The sequence below is a fragment of the Oncorhynchus mykiss genome, chromosome 13 (genome assembly GCF_057628025.1).
Source record: "Oncorhynchus mykiss isolate SJ-2025 chromosome 13, ASM5762802v1, whole genome shotgun sequence".
NCBI classification, from domain to species: domain Eukaryota; kingdom Metazoa; phylum Chordata; class Actinopteri; order Salmoniformes; family Salmonidae; genus Oncorhynchus; species Oncorhynchus mykiss.
In genome coordinates, this window is record NC_143034.1 from 25,512,181 (window position 1) to 25,529,884 (window position 17,704).

At 39.7% G+C, this 17,704-nt stretch overlaps 1 pseudogene across 1 annotated transcript in view; it reads left to right on the plus strand.

Moving 5' to 3' along the window:
• The window catches only part of LOC110487300 (VPS10 domain-containing receptor SorCS3-like), a 433,335-nt pseudogene that overhangs the window by 17,367 nt on the left and 398,264 nt on the right, over positions 1–17,704 (plus strand). Inside the window, exon 2 of the transcript XR_016485458.1 lies at positions 13,899–13,995. The product of XR_016485458.1 is annotated as a VPS10 domain-containing receptor SorCS3-like (transcript). The remainder of the gene's footprint in view (positions 1–13,898; positions 13,996–17,704) is intronic.

Sequence of the window (17,704 nt, forward strand, 5' to 3'; positions counted from 1 at the left end):
GCCTTGCAGTGCTTGTAAAATAAGGTTCCTGGATTGAAGCTCCTAGTAAATGAGAATTTAACTCTGGGATATGAGAGACGTTTTCTCTTGCCTCAAACGGTGTACAATTGGAATGGTTGATTAAACTGCTTCAAGCACTCTTATTTACCTTGAATTACTAACTTCTTTACTATAGTGAAAGCATTTCATCACTAATATCCACACTACCTCAGGGTTTCTTCCTCAATGCAGGCAGACACAACAACAGCAGACAGTGTAACTACTGCAGTACCTAATCCCTTCTCTGATAGTCAAGTGATATTTCAGACTGCTGCTATCTTCCATCAGCAAACCAAAACCCCATTAGTTTCAGGTGCCTGGCAAGTGTTGGAATATTTCATAAACTGCTGCGCCAACAACAAGAGGGAGTATTACCTCTCTGCTGAGCTGCTGAAGGCACTTCAGCTATATTGTGCTCAGAATTGAAATTCTGAAGGCAAATTACTTTTCGTATTTTCCTCAGAATCTCTGTTCACTTGCCACAATGACTCTCACTCTCTCTGTCTCACTCTCCCTCAATACATTGTATCCAGACCAGAACCTAGGCATTGTTAGGTTCTAAAAAACAGGTTAAACCAAGTTTATTCACACAAAAGATCTGACAGCTGAACAGACCAAGACATATTCACATAAGCACGGGTATTTAACCCTTCCTCCTATGTTGAGTCTCCTCCTTACACCTCTGAACAGCCAATACACCTCTGTTGCTACACAGAATTTTTGTGAAATCTGTTCTTCCTCACTTAATTTTACCTGACCTCTGCCCAAATTCCTCACTCCTCCCCAACTCACGGCTGTCATGTTGACTTGTACTAGACTGTGGCCCCCCTCCTTCCCATAGTATCCCTGATGTCTAACAATAACATATTCTGACATAATATAAACGTTCTACATTCAACTCTCTTCCTCAGTGACATGAATAAGTATATTTCAGGTTTAGAAGTCAGATATTGTCAGTCCCCCCTGTTGAACATTGACTACATACTGTTCATCATTATATACACTTGGAAATTACTTAGAAATTTAACAAACAATGATAACAAAACATGAAATTTTTTTTTATACGTGATTAACATTCACAGTTGATTATTATGTTTACAACTCCAAGACTTAAATGCCCCTGATCTACAATCACACTATGCACACTCTTATTTCCATTTCTCGTCAGACAACAGAATGACATTTCAGCTGGAGTTTTGGCTTCCTCCATTTCGGCTGTAGCTTTTAACTTTCTTCATTTTAAAATCTAATCAAATTGTCAGATGTTAATGTGAATGTAGCAAAATGCTTGTGCTTCTAGTTCCGACAGTGCAGTAACATCTAACAATACACTAAGTTGACTGTGCCTTTAAACAACTTGGAAAATTCCAGAAAATGATATCATGGCTTTAGAAAATTCTGCTAGGCTAATTGGCATAATTTGAGTCAATTGAAGGTGTACCTGTGGATGTATTTCAAGGCCTACCTTCAAACTCAGTGCCTCTTTGCTTGACATCATGGGAAATGTAAAGAAATCAGCCAAGACCTCAGGAAAAAAACGACGGACGCGTTCTGTCTCTTAGAGATGAACGTACTTTGATGCGAAAAGTGCAAATCAATCCCAGAACAACAGCAAAGGACCTTGAGAAGATGCTGGAGGAAACAGGTACAAAGGTAACTACATCCACAGTAAAACGAGTCCTATATCAACATAACCTGAAAAGCCACTCAGCAAGGAAGAAGCCACTGCTTCAAAACCGCCATAAAAAAGCCAGACTACGGTTTGCAACTGCACATGGGGACAAAGATCGTACTTTTTGGAGAAATGTTCTCTGGTCTTATGAAACACAAATAGAACTGTTCGGCCATAATGACCATCGTTATGTTTGGAGGAAAAAGGGGGAGGCTTGCAAGCCGAAGAGCAGGAAAATTATGTGGATATAATGAAGTAACATCTCAAGACATCATTCAGAAAGTGAAAGCTTTGTTGCAAATGGGCCTTCCAAATGGACAATGACCCCAAGCATACTTCCAATACTGTGGCAAAATGGCTTAAGGACAGCAAAGTCAAGATATTGGAGTGGCCATCACAAAGCCCTGACCTCAATCTTATAGAAAATGTGTGGGCAGAACTGAAAAAGCATGTGCGAGCAAGGAGGCCTACAAACCTGACTCAGTTACACCAGCTCTGTCAGGAGGAATGGGCCAAAATTCACACAACTTATTGTGGGAAGCTTGTGGAAGGCTACCCGAACCATTTAACCCAAGATAAACAATTTAAAGGCAATGCTACCAAATTCTAATTTAGTGTTTGTAAACTTCTGACCTACTGGGAATGTGATGAAATAAATGAATGCTGAAATAAATATTTATCTCTACTATTATTCTGACATTTCACATTCTTAAATAAAATGGTGATCCTAACTGACCTAAGACTGGGCCGTTTTACTCGGATTAAATGTCAGGAATTGTGAAAAATGCTACCGTCCCACCTACCCATAAGAAGTTAAAAGGCTAAACTGTGTTTTGCTATATTGCACTTGTGCTTTCATGAATATAAATATTTTTAGTAATATTATTTGAATGTTGCGCTCTGTAAATCAGCGGTTGTTGATGAAAATTATCCCGTTAACGAGATTGCAGCCATAAGAAGTTATGGAACATAAAGAAGTTATGGAACAGGCTATGGAACATGGAGCTTTCAAAATAGAAGCCACTTCCTGGTTGGATTTTCCTCAGGTTTCCGTCTGCAATATCAGTTCTGTTACACTCACAGACAATATTTTGATTGTTTTGGAAACTTTAGAGTGTTTTCTATCCAAATCTGACAATTATATGCATATTCTAGATTCTGGGCCTGAGAAATAGGCAGTTTAATTTGGGTACGTTTTTCATCCAAACATCAAAATACTGCCCCCTACACTCAACAGGTTAACAACAAGTTAAGCTTTATTTTGATGTATTACACTTGTGATATCATGAAAGTTAAATATTTGTAGTAATTTAATTTGAATTTGGCGCTCTGCATTTTCACCGGATGTTGGCCAGGTGGGATGGTAGCGTCCCACACGCCCTAGAGAGGTTGACAGTCTGATGGCCTTGAGATAGAAACTGTTTTTCAGTCTCTCGAACCCAACTTTGATGCACCTGTACTGCCTTCTGGATGGTAGCGGGGTGATCAGGCAGTGACTCGGGTGGTTGTTGTCCTTGATGATCTTTTTGGCCTTCCTGTGACATCGGGTGCTGTAGGTGTCCTGGAGGGCAGGTAGCGTGCCCCAGCTGATGCATTGTGCAGACCGCACCAACCTCTGGAAAGCCTTGCGGTTGAGGGCGGTGCAGTTGCCGTACCATACAGCCCAACAGGATGCTCTCACTTGTGCATCTGTAACAGTTTCAGCATCTGGTTCCTAAGAGAGTGATAGCACAAGACTTGAGAAGCAAAAATAAACATAATACATAACAGTATTAATAAGATGTTAAATGATGCACAATTATACAGTACCAGACAAAAGTTTAGACACACCTACTCATTCAATGGTTTTTCTTTATTTTTACTATGTTCTACATTGTAGAATAATAGTGAAATCATCAGTACTATGAAATAACAAATATTGAATCATGTAGTACCCAAAAAAAGTGTTAAACAAATCAAATGTATTTTAGATTTTAGATTCTTCAATGTAGCCACCCTTTGTCAAATTGATGACAGCTTTCACACCATAGGCTCCAAGAGGTGTTCCCAAGTCATGTCATTTTCACTTTGCTCCCCATCTCCCCATCTCCTGTAACGTTAACGACTCCATAGAATGCACTGATATCGGTACTGCCAGAATCTGCAACTAACACTCCGTAGGACTGACCCTTGACCCCCACATCATACCATCTACACTGATGGATTTCTGTCTGTCACTAGTTCAGCCCCTAAAAAGCTTGACAGTAAGAATCGTTTGGTTCCCATATTCACCCCTTAGGTTGTTGTCCAGAGTATAATTACCCCCAATAAGCTATCTTTCCCAAGTGCGTGATCTACTGGTGTCTAAAACTTTCTCTGACCACTTCACTTCCTTAGTTGCTGTACTAAAGGTCATTACTGGTGAATAAACCTCAGTGCCTGAGGGCGATACAAGTGACAGAAATGGTGTTGCATAACAAGGCTTCGATTATAATGGGGCAAAAGCTATATCATAAAAGGAGGTTTCTCTCAACCAAGTCTAACGATTTCATCCAGTACATTACTGGTCCTCTTTTCCCCTATGATTTTGCGTAACCACTGCACTGCAATGTCCTTCATGTTCATGAACAAACATTTTAAAAGGTAATTTTAGTTTGTGTCAATGCTGGCGCCTGACACAATTGTGACTCATCACCTGGATTTGGTCTTACTTTGCAACAGTTGAAATCGTGTTTTTTTTACATTGGATAAAAGTAGAGACTCAGAGCTACAAAATGGTATATTACACTAGATTTTTTTGAGGAAAAAGGGGAAAGTAATTTTGCTTTGAAAGTTGATAAACTTCACTTTTGAGAAAATGGACTTTGAATGTTTTGTTATCTGGTGAAGAGCTCTTCTTTGTCCACACCCATTCATCATCGTTCACACCCTCTTAAGCTTTAGCCTCACCCATCTCGTTTCGCTCTTGAAGCGTTCAGAGCGCACACTTGATGTGCTAGCCGATGATTTGTTTACCTCTGGAAAACATGAAAACAGCCTAACCAGCTCTGCTGGAAACAATTTCATTAACACTTTTTTGCCAACGTTTACTGACACAGGCCATATTCAATGGGTGTTGTATACTTTAGCTTAAGACATGTAGCTATCTAGGTAAGCAATGAACTTAGCTAGGTAAACAATGTGTAAGATCACACATGTAACGTTAGCTAACGAGCCAGCCAGCTAACGTTAACTAGTTAACCAACAATGAACATAGTGCAAAATCATGACGTTACTACCCTGCATGAATCTACTGGGAACTAACCAACCAGGTTCCAGTATAATACCTGAAAATATTTCTAGCGAGACTATTTTCCCTGTATACATCATCATGCATGATGGACCTATCTCCCTGTCACGGATGCCATGCCACAGTTGCCCTTAGTTTGAAGGTGTAATCTGGAGACAGGTGTTTTCTCCATCTCATTAGCTATCCTACTCTAATTCTACTGATTTCACCACTCAATCCTCCAGAAAGTGGAGACCAACACTTATGCAGCTCCACTACACAATAAAAACATTTTTAAGATCTCTCGGCATGTCTAGCCCAGTCATTATTTCAGCCAATCATGACAAGTGGAAATGTTGCTGACTTTTTCTGTGGCTTATTAATTAAAACCTCTTAATTCTACCCCCTCCTTTTTCGAACATTCTGTTAAAAATCGCGCAACTTTTCAGCGTCCTGCTACTCATGCCAGGAATATAGTATATGCATATGATTAGTATGTGTAGATAGAAAACACTCTGAAGTTTCTAAAACTGGTTAAATCACGGCTGTGACTATAACAGATCGTGTGTTTCATTGAAAAGCGCAAGAAAAACTGCTCTCTGAAAGCTAAAAATTATTTCCATGCGTCACTTTCATGGGTTGTTAAAAGGGCACAAAATTAATTATCGACCTTGCATGCAATTCCTACAGATTCCACACGATGTCGCCATTGTCGTCATTTTCAATGGAGTTTTTTCTTGGTAAATCCAACTAACTGGATTCCGTTTCTTCCGGTCTCCACCAGGATGTTTTGAATGTGCACATTGGCAGCCATTGATTTGAAAACGAGGAGCTATTGAATATACATCGCCCTGTAATCATTTTGATAGATTATAAAGGTTTACTAATACCTAAAGTTGGATTACAAAAGTATTTCGAAGTGTTTTGTGAAAGTTTATCGTCGACTTTTTTAATTAAAAAAAATGACGCAGCGTTTAAAAACAATGTTTTTTTCTGAATGACACAGCTTCCATGGAAAGCTATTTTGGGTATATATGGACCGATTTAAACGAAAAAAAGACCCAATAGTGATGTTTATGGGGCATATAGGAGTGCCAAGAAAGAAGCTCGTCAAAGGTAATGAATGTTTTATATTTTATTTCTGCGTTTTGTGTAGCGCCGGCTAAGCTATATCTTTGTTTACATCGCATTCAGGCATTTTGGGGTGTTGCATGCTATCAGATAATAGCTTCTAATGCTTTCGCCGAAAAGCATTTTAAAAATCTGACTTGTTGGCTAGGTTCACAACGAGTGTAGCTTTAATTCAATACCCTGCTTGTGAATTTTGATGCACGTTTGAGTTTTAACGAAATACATTTGCATTTCCAGGTGTCTACTTGAGACATCTGCGTCTCAAGTAGAAGAAAAAAGTTTTAACCAACAAGGCTCGTAATTTAACAATTGTTATTTGTATCTACCGATGCCATGCAAATTTGTTATTAATGCACAATAAAGTTCACAGGTTCCCGAAGGCATTTCTGATGAAAACAAATGTACAAATGGCTCTCCTGTGAAGTTGTGACTTGCGAAGTGTGTCTAGTTTCCTGAAACGGGTCACAATTGCTCCTCACACTCTTGGACTCCACTCTATCCTTTCATGGGGGCCCTTCCCCACTTTCGTCAACTCTGTAAGTGGTTCAGCAAATTTCAGAAAACGACGAAAATAAATGTCTCACAAAATCGAAACTCCTAGGGTCTTCCTGAGTGTGCGAGGAGTGTTTGGCCTTGCCAGAGGACGCATTGTTTATACATTTCTGTCCCTCCCTTACTGAATCCGGTGCCTCTTTCATAATACTACGCATTTTGCTCATGCTCACACTGATGGTGATGCTCACGCTCAGTGGCTGATGGTGATGCTCACGCTCAGTGGCTGATGGTGATGCTACGCTCAGTGGCTGATGGTGATGCTCACGCTCAGTGGCTGATGGTGATGCTACGCTCAGTGGCTGATGGTGATGCTCACGCTCAGTGGCTGATGGTGATGCTGAAGTTGTATCCGTACTTGGGGCTGCTCGTCATCTGGGTTGTCCTCCCCGGATTTGTCCCGGATAATATGTAACCGGGGTCACATGTGTTTGTACTGGTCGCACATCTTTATGATTACCTGAATCTGCTGGTCCACTACCCAGTCCGGGACTACCATGTCCGAACTCATAATGTTCCTGTCCTCTGCCTCTCACAACCCATATCACTCTTTTTGCTCTTTAAGAGAGGGGTAAAATGATGGTCTACCAGTTGTGACCTGTTTCACCTCATAGCATGGGGCGAACAGTGGAGGAGTGACAATTGTATATACTCCACCAGACATATTTTGACATTGTTGAAGCGTAACTCTGAGTTGTTTATCCTCAATGTCTTTCTCTAATTCCTGGGTTAGGTTTGACTCTTTTCTAGCTCTTTAGCCAATTCCTGCTTTTTTTCATCTAATCTATGTGCATGCCCTTCGGCAGTGCCTAGTTTTTTATTTTTCGCCTCATTCTTGTCTACTGCCTACTCCATTTTACCTCGCAGGTCTCTATTTTTCTATTTTTCCAGTTTTATCCACTGCTGATAAAATGCTGTGGTTAGGATGCCTGCGTATTGTGGTCTGGACCGTTCTCTAATTTCAGTGTTCCACACTTCGATGCATCCATATACTTGTGGCTGGTTTTACCCCCCAACAGCACGAAGTAGTAACAGCTTAGGCTATTAATAATTTGGTCACTCCCCCGTACACTTCTGGTTTTAGCTCCCTTTATTGCTACTGTTACTACAGATGATCCTTGTTCAAACATTCATACACACACACACCCTATGGCCGCACGGCCACCGCTGCTGGGCTTTCACCCCCCATTACGGGTTTAGCAGGGTACCAACCCCACCCGGGATTTACCCCCTAGGATTTACCCTTTGCAGGTAATAGCCTGGTCGGACTTACCTTCCGAGACTTACCCGATACCATAAATCTTCGACCAGTCATAATGCAATGGGACTTCTGAATAAGCTCAGGCTTTTTAGGTCCTTATTCTATCACTGTTCAGCCTGCGATTCTCATCTCCCCAAAATGTAAAAATAAGTGGTAAATCCTGCTCCACAGATTTGGACTCTCTGGTTCGACTAAAAATCGTGGTGAATCCTGTCGACAACGCCACAACTGTTAGTTTTTATCCTGTTATGTAGAACCTGACAGACAACTATAAAAGCTCAAACCAAGTCTATTCACCAAAAGGGTCAGTTGAACAGACCAAGACATGTTTACTCAAGCACTGGTATTTAACCCTTCCTCCTATGTTGAGTCTCCTCCTTACACCTCTGAACAGCCAATACACCTCTGTTGATATAAAGAACATTAGTGATATCTGTTCTTCCTCACATCATCTGACCTGACCTCTGCTCAAATTCCTCAGTCCACCCCAACTCACGGCTGTCATGTTGACTTGTATCAGACGGTGGCCCTCCTCTTTCCTATAGTATACCTGATGTCTAACAATAACATATTCCGACAAAATGTAAACATTCTACATTCCCCGCTCTCGCTCAGTGACATGACTAAGGGTATTTCATATTTTCAAGTTTAGAAGGCAGAACCCAACAACATCATCACCAAACACCAGATAAACAACTGTCTCTGTGGACAAGGGCTGGTGAGGATGAAAGAGGAAGGAAGAGCATATTGTATGGCGGTGAAGCCAGGTTTAACCTCTCTGGGATATGTGGGACAGCACCTGGCCAAAAGCGAGTGAAAATGCAGAGCTCCAAATTCAAATAAATTACTATAAAAATCAAACTTTCATTAAATCACACATGTAAGACACCAAATTAAAGCTACACGTGTTGTGAATCCAACATGTCAGATTTCAAAAAGGCTTTTCGGCGAAAGCAAACGATGCTATTATCTGAGGGTAGCACCTCTGTAAACAAAAGAGAGAAAACATATTTCAACCCTGCAGGCGCGACACAATGCAGAAATAAAAATATAAATCATGCCTTACCTTTGACGAGCTTCTTCTGTTGGCACTCCAATATGTCCCATAAACATCACAAATGGTCCTTTTGTTAGATTAATTCCGTCCATATATATATCCAAAATGTCCATTTATTTGGCATGTTTGATTCAGAAAAACACCGGTTCCAACTTGCGCAACATGACTACAAAATATCTCAAAAGTTACCTGTAAACTTGGCCAAAACATTTCAAACTACTTTTGTAATACAACTATAGGTATTTTTTAAAGTAAATAATCGATAAAATTGAAGACGGGATGATCTGTGTTCAATACAGGAAGAAAACAATATGACGCTACCGTTCAGGTCACGCCCCTCTAACAGTACACTTGAAGTGACCCTCGTTTTGAACAGGGCTACTTCTTCATTACACAAAGGAAAAACCTAAACCAATTTCTAAAGACTGGTGACATCCAGTGGAAGCGGTCGGAACTGCAAGAAGCTCCCTTAGAAATTTGGATTCCCAATGAAAACCCATTGAAAAGAGTGACCTCAAAAAAGAAATCTGATTGGTTTGTCCTCAGGGTTTCGCCTGCTACATAGGTTTTGTTATACTCACAGACATGATGCAAACAGTTTTAGAAACTTCAGAGTGTTTTCTATCCAAATCTACTAATGATATGCATATCATATATTCTGGTGATGAGTAGCAGGCAGTTGAATTTGGGCATGCATTTCATCTGGACGTGAAAATACTGCCCCCTGTCACCAAGAAGTTAAACACGGCAATTGCATGCTAATTATTACAGCTTCCCTCCCCGCAGACACTCATGAATATATATTAATTCTAGGTTATGGAATAACAAAAAAAGGCACCTCGGAAATCAGACAAACTGTAGGAGGCATATGCGTTATGGTTTGGAGGTTTGATTGAATGCATTTCTGTCTGATTGTACAGTCTGTCCATGACACTCTCACATCAGAGCCTTAGTACTTGAGGATATAACTAAGTGGTGAAAAGTAAAATGGATTCATAGCCTACATACAATACCAGACAGGAGCTTGCTATCTCTTCAATTTATACTTGGCAAGCAACTCAGTCAGACAGCATTGTGTGTCTTTGCTGTAATGTCCCTGCCTGCCGCGGACAACATAACGCAGCCCTTTGGAGCTCCCTAGTGCTGGGAGGCCCATTGCATAGAAAATGTCCCTCTCGAATCAGTCATCGCCCCATTCAATTCCCAACTCTCTTTTAATATCCTGTACAAGCTGTCAGCATGCCCACATGCAGTGTCTGTCTCTCTCATTATTCTAATTTGTAATCATTTTGACCTTCTTTCCCCGGCACTCCAGAATAAACTGGAATGAAAAAAGATCTTATTGTAATTTCAATCAAAAATCCATTACTGGCACAGTAGCACTAGTCTCTGCCGACTACGCCATCAGGAGAAAAAAACCCGAAGAGCTATAAAATAAGAATCTGTTCCCATTCGTCTTTCCTCACTCATACTGTAAATTGCATCGCACATCTGAAGGGGGTTATTTCTTAGTGGGTGTGGACTTTTTCCAGTCTTCGGACATAAATTATTAGTTAATCACAGGCACATGGTAGCTAATCTTAGGCTCACACGGACATGCACACAAGCGAGCGAAAATGAGCGAAAATGTAGCCTGTCAATTCAGCCATAAACTGTGATATATTTTCAAACACAGGATACAGAAATAAACTGCATTTTGAGCTGAAAGTTGTTCACGTTAACAGCCAATATCAACTAGGGATATATCATGTAACTTCTCTGGAGTCCAGACCAAGCAAAATCATACTGCCTATTTTTAACTTCTTATGGGCAGGTGGGACGGTAGCGTCCCACCTGCCCAACATCCGGTGAAATTCAAAAATACCAAATTAAAATATTTAACATTCTTGAAAATATGTGTTATACATCAAAATAAAGCTTAACTTCTTGTTGATCCAGCTGCTGAGTCAGATTTCAAAAAGGCTTTACGGCGAAAGCAAACCATGTGATTATCTGAGGACACCGCCCCGTATACAAACACATGAAAATCATATTTCAATCAGGCAGGTGCGCCACAAAAGTCAGAAGTAGCTATAGAATTCATGCCTTACCTTTAATTAAAGATCTTCTTCTGTTGGCACTCCAAAATGTCCCACAAACATCACAAATGTCCATTTATTTGGCGTGTTTGATTCAGAAATAAACCGGTTTCAAGCTGCCCAACAGGCCTACAAAGTATCTAATAAGTTACCGGTAAACTTGGTCCAAACATTTCAAACAACGTTCCTAATCCAACCTCAGGGACCCTAAAATGTAAATAATCGATAAAATGTAAGACGGTTATAAACTGTTTCCAATACCGGATAAAAACAACGTGAATGTCACGCCCTGACCTTAGAGATCCTTTATAGTTTCTTTTTTTCTAGGTTGACTTGATATGGTTCCCAATCTGAGGCAGCTGTCTATCGTTTTCTGAGGTTGGGGATCATATTTAGGCCGCCTTTTCCCAACTGTTTGTTGTGGGATCTTGTTTTTGTGTAGTGCCTGGGAGCACTGCATTGACTTCACGTTTAGTTTGTTCTGTATTGTTTTGGTGAGTTTCATTTATTAAACATGTGGAACTCTACGCACGCTGCGCCTTGGTCCGATTCTTACAACACCGTTCGTGACAGTGAAGTGTGCTCCAGTTCATGCGCATCAAAACAGTAGAGTCCACCTGGAGTGACACTTACAATGAATAGCACTACTTCTTCATTTCTCAAAAGAAAAACATTGAACAATTTCTAAAGACTGTTGACATCTAGTGGAAGCCAAAGGAACTGCAACCAGGTTCCTAATAATAAGGGTATCCCATAGAAAACAAATGGAAAATCCTATGGCCTCAATTTCGTTTTCCCCCCTGGATGGTTTGTCCTCTGAGTTTTGCCTGTCATATCAGTTCTGTTATACGCACATACATAATTGTAACAGTTTTAGAAACTTTGGAGTGTTTCCTATCCAAATACCAGTCATATCAGTTCTGTTATACGCACATACATAATTGTAACAGTTTTAGAAACTTTGGAGTGTTTCCTATCCAAATACCAATTGTATGCATATCCTAGCTTCTGGACCTGAGTAACAGGCAGTTTACTTTGGGCACGCTTTTCATCCGGACGTGAAAATACTGCCCCCTACCCAAGAGAGGTTAACTGAGTCTGCAGGATCAGATGGAAAGCATGTACTGTCTGCACCGTGCCATCACTTTGGAGGGCAGCATGCTTGCAGAGTGCTCATTGCCAGCCGGGTAGCCCTGTTCTTCCTCACAAATATTGTAATAAATTCGCCAGCATACAGTATGTTAAATCTTCATCCCATAATAATGACAGCAGTGCGATGGTACAGCTGTTTATCTTTAGACATACACTGACTATACAAAACATTAGGAACACCTGATTTTTCCATGACATAGATTGAACAGGTGAATCCAGGAAAGTGCCTTTGAATGGGGTATGGTAGGAGGAGCCAGATGCACTGGTTTGTGTCAAGAACTCCGACACTGCTGTGTTTTTCATCCTCAAGAATGGTCCGCCAGCCAACTTGACACATTGGAATCAACATAGACCAGCATCCCTGTGGAAGTTATTTTTGATCACTAATTTGGATATGTGTGCCCACCTTTGTGCTCCAATGCTGATGACTGGTCATTGGTCAACAATCAAGACGTGCAACCTTTTGTTTCTGAAGCATGGATGAGAAGGTAACTTGTTAGGGCTGCAATCCTGTTAACGGGATAATTGTCATCAACAACATAGCGCCACATTCAATGAATATTACTAAAAATATTTATAATCATGAAATCACAAGTGCAATATAGGAAAACACAGTTTAGCCTTTTGTTAATCCACCTGTCGTGTTTTGAAAATATGCTTTACAGCGAAAGCAATCCAAGCGTTTGTGTAAGTTAATCGATCGCTCGACAAAACATTATGTACACTTAGTATGAAGTAGCTTGGTCACGAAAATCAGAAAAGCAATCAAATGAATAGTTTACCTTTGATGATCTTCAGATGTTTCCACTCACGAGACTCCCAGTTACACAATAAATGTTCCTTTTGTTCCATAAAGATTATTTTTATATCCAACATATGGCGCGTTATGTTCAGAAATCCACAGGAAAGAGCGGTCACAACAACGCAGACAAATTCCAAATAGTTTCCGTAATGTCCACAGAAACATGTCAAACATTTTTTATAATCAATCCTCAGGTTGTTTTTAAAATATATAATAAATAATATATCAACCGCAAATGTCTTTATCAGTAGGAGAGGGAAAGGCAATTGAGAGTTTTGGAAACTTGAGTGTTTTCTATCCAATACTAATATTAATATACATATATTAGCAACTGAGACTGAGGAGCTGGCCGTTTACAATGGGCACCTTTTCATCCAAACTACTCAATACTGTCCCTGCAGCCATAAGAAGTTAATTAAAGATGACTTGCATGCAGTGGGTTCAGAACAACAATGACAAAACATGTATTTAAAATAAAAACTTTGGCTGGGAAATTATTCTACCACCGAAAAGGACACTTTGGAGACTGAAAGGGCAAAGGGGCATGTCTTCTGCACAGGTAGAGCCCTATCTGTGCACGTTCAAGTCTCCAGGATTCAGGGCACATCCAAACGTTTTTGCATTCTTCATATGTCATTGTCGTATATTTAGTTTGTATGTTATAGGATCAAAGGCCCTCGAGCACCCTAGATTCCTGTAGTTATAAGGGTGAGAAAGCCAAGTACTGTAAGATGTACAATAACAGGGATATTTCACATGACATGGCCAAGATTATTTAATTAGGTCATCAACCTACCTTAAGATGTGGTGATGGTTGGAAGCAGGTGTTGGTATGTAACCACTGTCTGTAAGTCTGTATGGCTGTCTGTATTTAGTTTAAAAGACACATTTTTATTTTTTTTTACAGATCAACAGACTATGGGATCCAGCTATGAGAGGATGAATGACAAAGTGGGATCTAAGACTGTGCTGAGTTACCTGTCTGTCCATCCAACAAGAGAAAGGTAAGACAAACTTCAAGAGTGATTTTCAATAACACAATAATGACTGAATTGTTCAATGTCCATTCTCTGCTGCCAGTATATGTTCTTTCTGATCAAATCGAATGTTAACTCGAAGTGAAGGTTAGACGGTAGACCGACTGTAAAATAAAATACATTTGGTTTGAATACATATTTTCCCTCAAGCATTTACATGTTTTTTTTTTTTTTTTGAGATCCCAAAGTTTAATGACCTTATTTAGCTTACATTGCCTTATGCTGGAAGCTTGCCTAGAGTTAGAAAGTCAATTCAAGATTGTTACCAAGCAAAACTTACTCATACTGTAGTTATAGCCTCAGGACATTTACCATGACACAACACAGAGACCAGAGATACCTTTTAGAAAGCCAAAACGTATTCAAGACATAATCTTGTTGGTTTGTCGATGCATTCTGAAGCAAAACTAATAAGACAAAGTAGGTGTTAATTCTTTGAGCAAAGTTTCTTTCTACTTTGGGAAGTTAACCATCTATTCCACATTATAAACTGTGTGGGTCGAGCCTTAAATGCTGATACGCTGATAGATAATAGGTAATAGATTTGAATGATGTTATTACATTTCAAGCATTGAAAGAAGACACTCTTATGAATGTTGAGCCTTATTCCAAGGTCTTCTGCACAGTTTGACTCACAACCACTGCTAATAATGAAGTCTAGCCTTCTAGACATATAAATAGAATTAATAGACATAGAATGAATATACATTCTATTTCTATGGTTGTAACGAGATTGATATCCCAATTCACTGGAAATTAGCCTAAATATACCTTTTCCTATAGAGTGCTCACTCACAGATAGGCCGCAATCGATCTGGGTTTGACAATATTTATCTGCTGTGAGGCATCATCTCCTCCGCTCCTCTCTTTGTTTGCGGTCATCAGATGGCTCGAGCTCCATCCAACAGCAGGCTGCAGCCCCTCAGACAACACAACAATAACTATCGCACTCTTCGCATGATGATTAGCTTGGTCACTGGACTCCCACCGACGAACTGATCATAAGCAGATAACATGTAGAGGTTATCCTAACAACCTGTATTAATCTAAGCTTTGTTACTGACCTCACTCCTCTTTGTTCCCAGGAGACGCATTGGTGAACAATTGCAAAATGGATGTGGAGTGAAAAGTGAAATACCTGGCGATGCGATGGTATATTTGATGATGTGGAAGTTATTGACGATGATGTGAGCTGTTACGTAACCTCCCCTCGTGGAACTTAGTGCCTGTTAAAACTGATTCAGGAACAGATAGACATGCCCATGTCCATATGATCCACATAAACAATCTCCGAAAGGAAATGAATTACACCTACTGAGAGATGGGTTATGAGAAGGCTTTGTCCAATACATGTTACTACATTTTGTAAGAGAAATAATGTTTGATTAGGGTTTAATCTTGATTATGTCGCATGGCAAGTAACATTTACTGTGCAGGAAATCCAATCAGGTTGGTTAAAGATGAATCATCTTTGGCTGTTTATACCTTTCCAAACTTCTGCAATTCCTTTCATTCTCAACATTTAAAGTGTATGCCTTCCATTAAATGCAGCAGTGATATAGGGGATATACAGAGTACAGCTATACACACAGCTATACAACAAGCCCTCAATAGAGATATGTCTTAATATGAAATGTATTACAGTAAATATAAAGGGAGCCTGGTTGAAAAGGACTCGCCTAAATTATTATTAGAGAGCTGAGAAACATTCAGTGTCTCCTTGTTCAGTGGTGAAGTGGTGTAGTGGTGAAGTCCTTCAATGACTTGTAGCATTTGTACTTAGTGAGACAGAGACAGAAGAATCAAAAATGCAAGGTGAAACGCAATTTCCACTCATAATAAATGCTGTTGTTTAATACGATATTATTGAAAATGATTAGACCTGGCCTTAGGGCCTTGTCCCATGTAATTTGTAGTTTATAAGACACTGGGTGAAATAGAGGGGGCTCTTCGCAAAAAAAAAAAAAAGGAACATTTAAAAAAAGAGACACTGGCACAGAATCCGCTGTCTGTTTATTGGCTTTAATGAAAAACAATTTTTCTAAATCACCACCAGGGAGGATTCCTAGTTAAAGCTGGGGAAAGAGGGGTGGGGATTATTCCTAGTTAAAGCTGGGGAAAGAGGGGTGGGAAAGATTCCTAGTTAAAGCTGGGGAAAGAGGGGTGGGAAAGATTCCTAGTTAAAGCTGGGGAAAGAGGGGTGGGAAAGATTCCTAGTTAAAGCTGGGGAAAGAGGGGTGGGAAAGATTCCTAGTTAAAGCTGGGGAAAGAGGGGTGGGAAAGATTCCTAGTTAAAGCTGGGGAAAGAGGGGTGGGAAAGATTCCTAGTTAAAGCTGGGGAAAGAGGGGTGGGAAAGATTCCTAGTTAAAGCTGGGGAAAGAGGGGTGGGGAGGATTCCTAGTTAAAGCTGGGGAAAGAGGGGTGGGGATTATTCCTAGTTAAAGCTGGGGAAAGACGGTGGTATTTTTGTCAGTGACAAATGCACTGCTGCTTTTTCCAATTCAAATCTGTTGCAGGGAAAGAAAACACAGCCGTTTAGGCTGTGACACTATCCAAGTCACGCTTTCCCTTCTCCCTTTTCTGTCTGGGTTTAGTAGTTTCTTATAATTATAGCATATTTGAGCTATGTATGTCTTATTAATCAAGATATCTATGGATTATTTTGAGAGAAAAAATCCATGGTTTTATATAGAGGAAATGGTTTTTAGGGATATTTCTGTGTTTTGTGAGTAATGAACTGTAATGAAAATGTATGCTTTACATCGCACCCCCCCAAAAAATCATATTATACCAAGATATAGATACTACACGAATAAGGTCAGATTTTGTTACAATGTAGTATTTAATATTATATATATATATCATACAGGCTTCCAAACCAAGGGCTTCATCTTAATTAAGTTGTGTCAATGTTGTGTACTTTCACAGTATCTTATTTTATAGTATGAACATGTACTGCAATTTACATGTTTATACCTAATACCTACATTTGTGTTCCTATTATGATTTTAGTTTTACAGATTGTGCTCTGTTATTGCTTTCACAAGAGGCTCATTTCCAACAAATATGCAGCAACACATTTACATTTTCACTGAATTTATGACGAAATGAAAGTAGAGACTATATTATTTCTAGCATGGAAATAGAAATCCTCCCATGGTGGTAAGAGTCACGCCCATAGATAGATAGTCACGCCCTGACCATAGAGAGCTTTTTATTCCTCTATTTTGGTTTGGTCAGGGTGTGATTTGGGTGGGCATTCTATGTCCTTTTTCTATGCTTTGTATTTCTTTGTTTTGGCCGGGTATGGTTCTCAATCAGGGACAGCTGTCTCTCATTGTCTCTGTTTGGGAACCATACTTAGGTAGTTTTTTCCCCACATGGGTTTTGTGGGTAGTTATTTTCTGTTTAGTGTTTGCACCTTTCAGAACTGTTTTGTGTTGTGCCATTTTGTCTGTGTTCAGTTTTAATAAATAATTATGAACACTGCGCTTTGGTCCAATCCTTCTACATACGACGAGAGTTACAGTAAGATTGAGCATTCCACAAAGACATTCTTTATTGCACAAATATTTGTTCTTTCTTATCACACATTTAAATATTGTTCAAAACAAATTGCATTGCGTAGACATTTTTATTTTATTTATTTCACCTTTATTTAACCAGGTAGGCAAG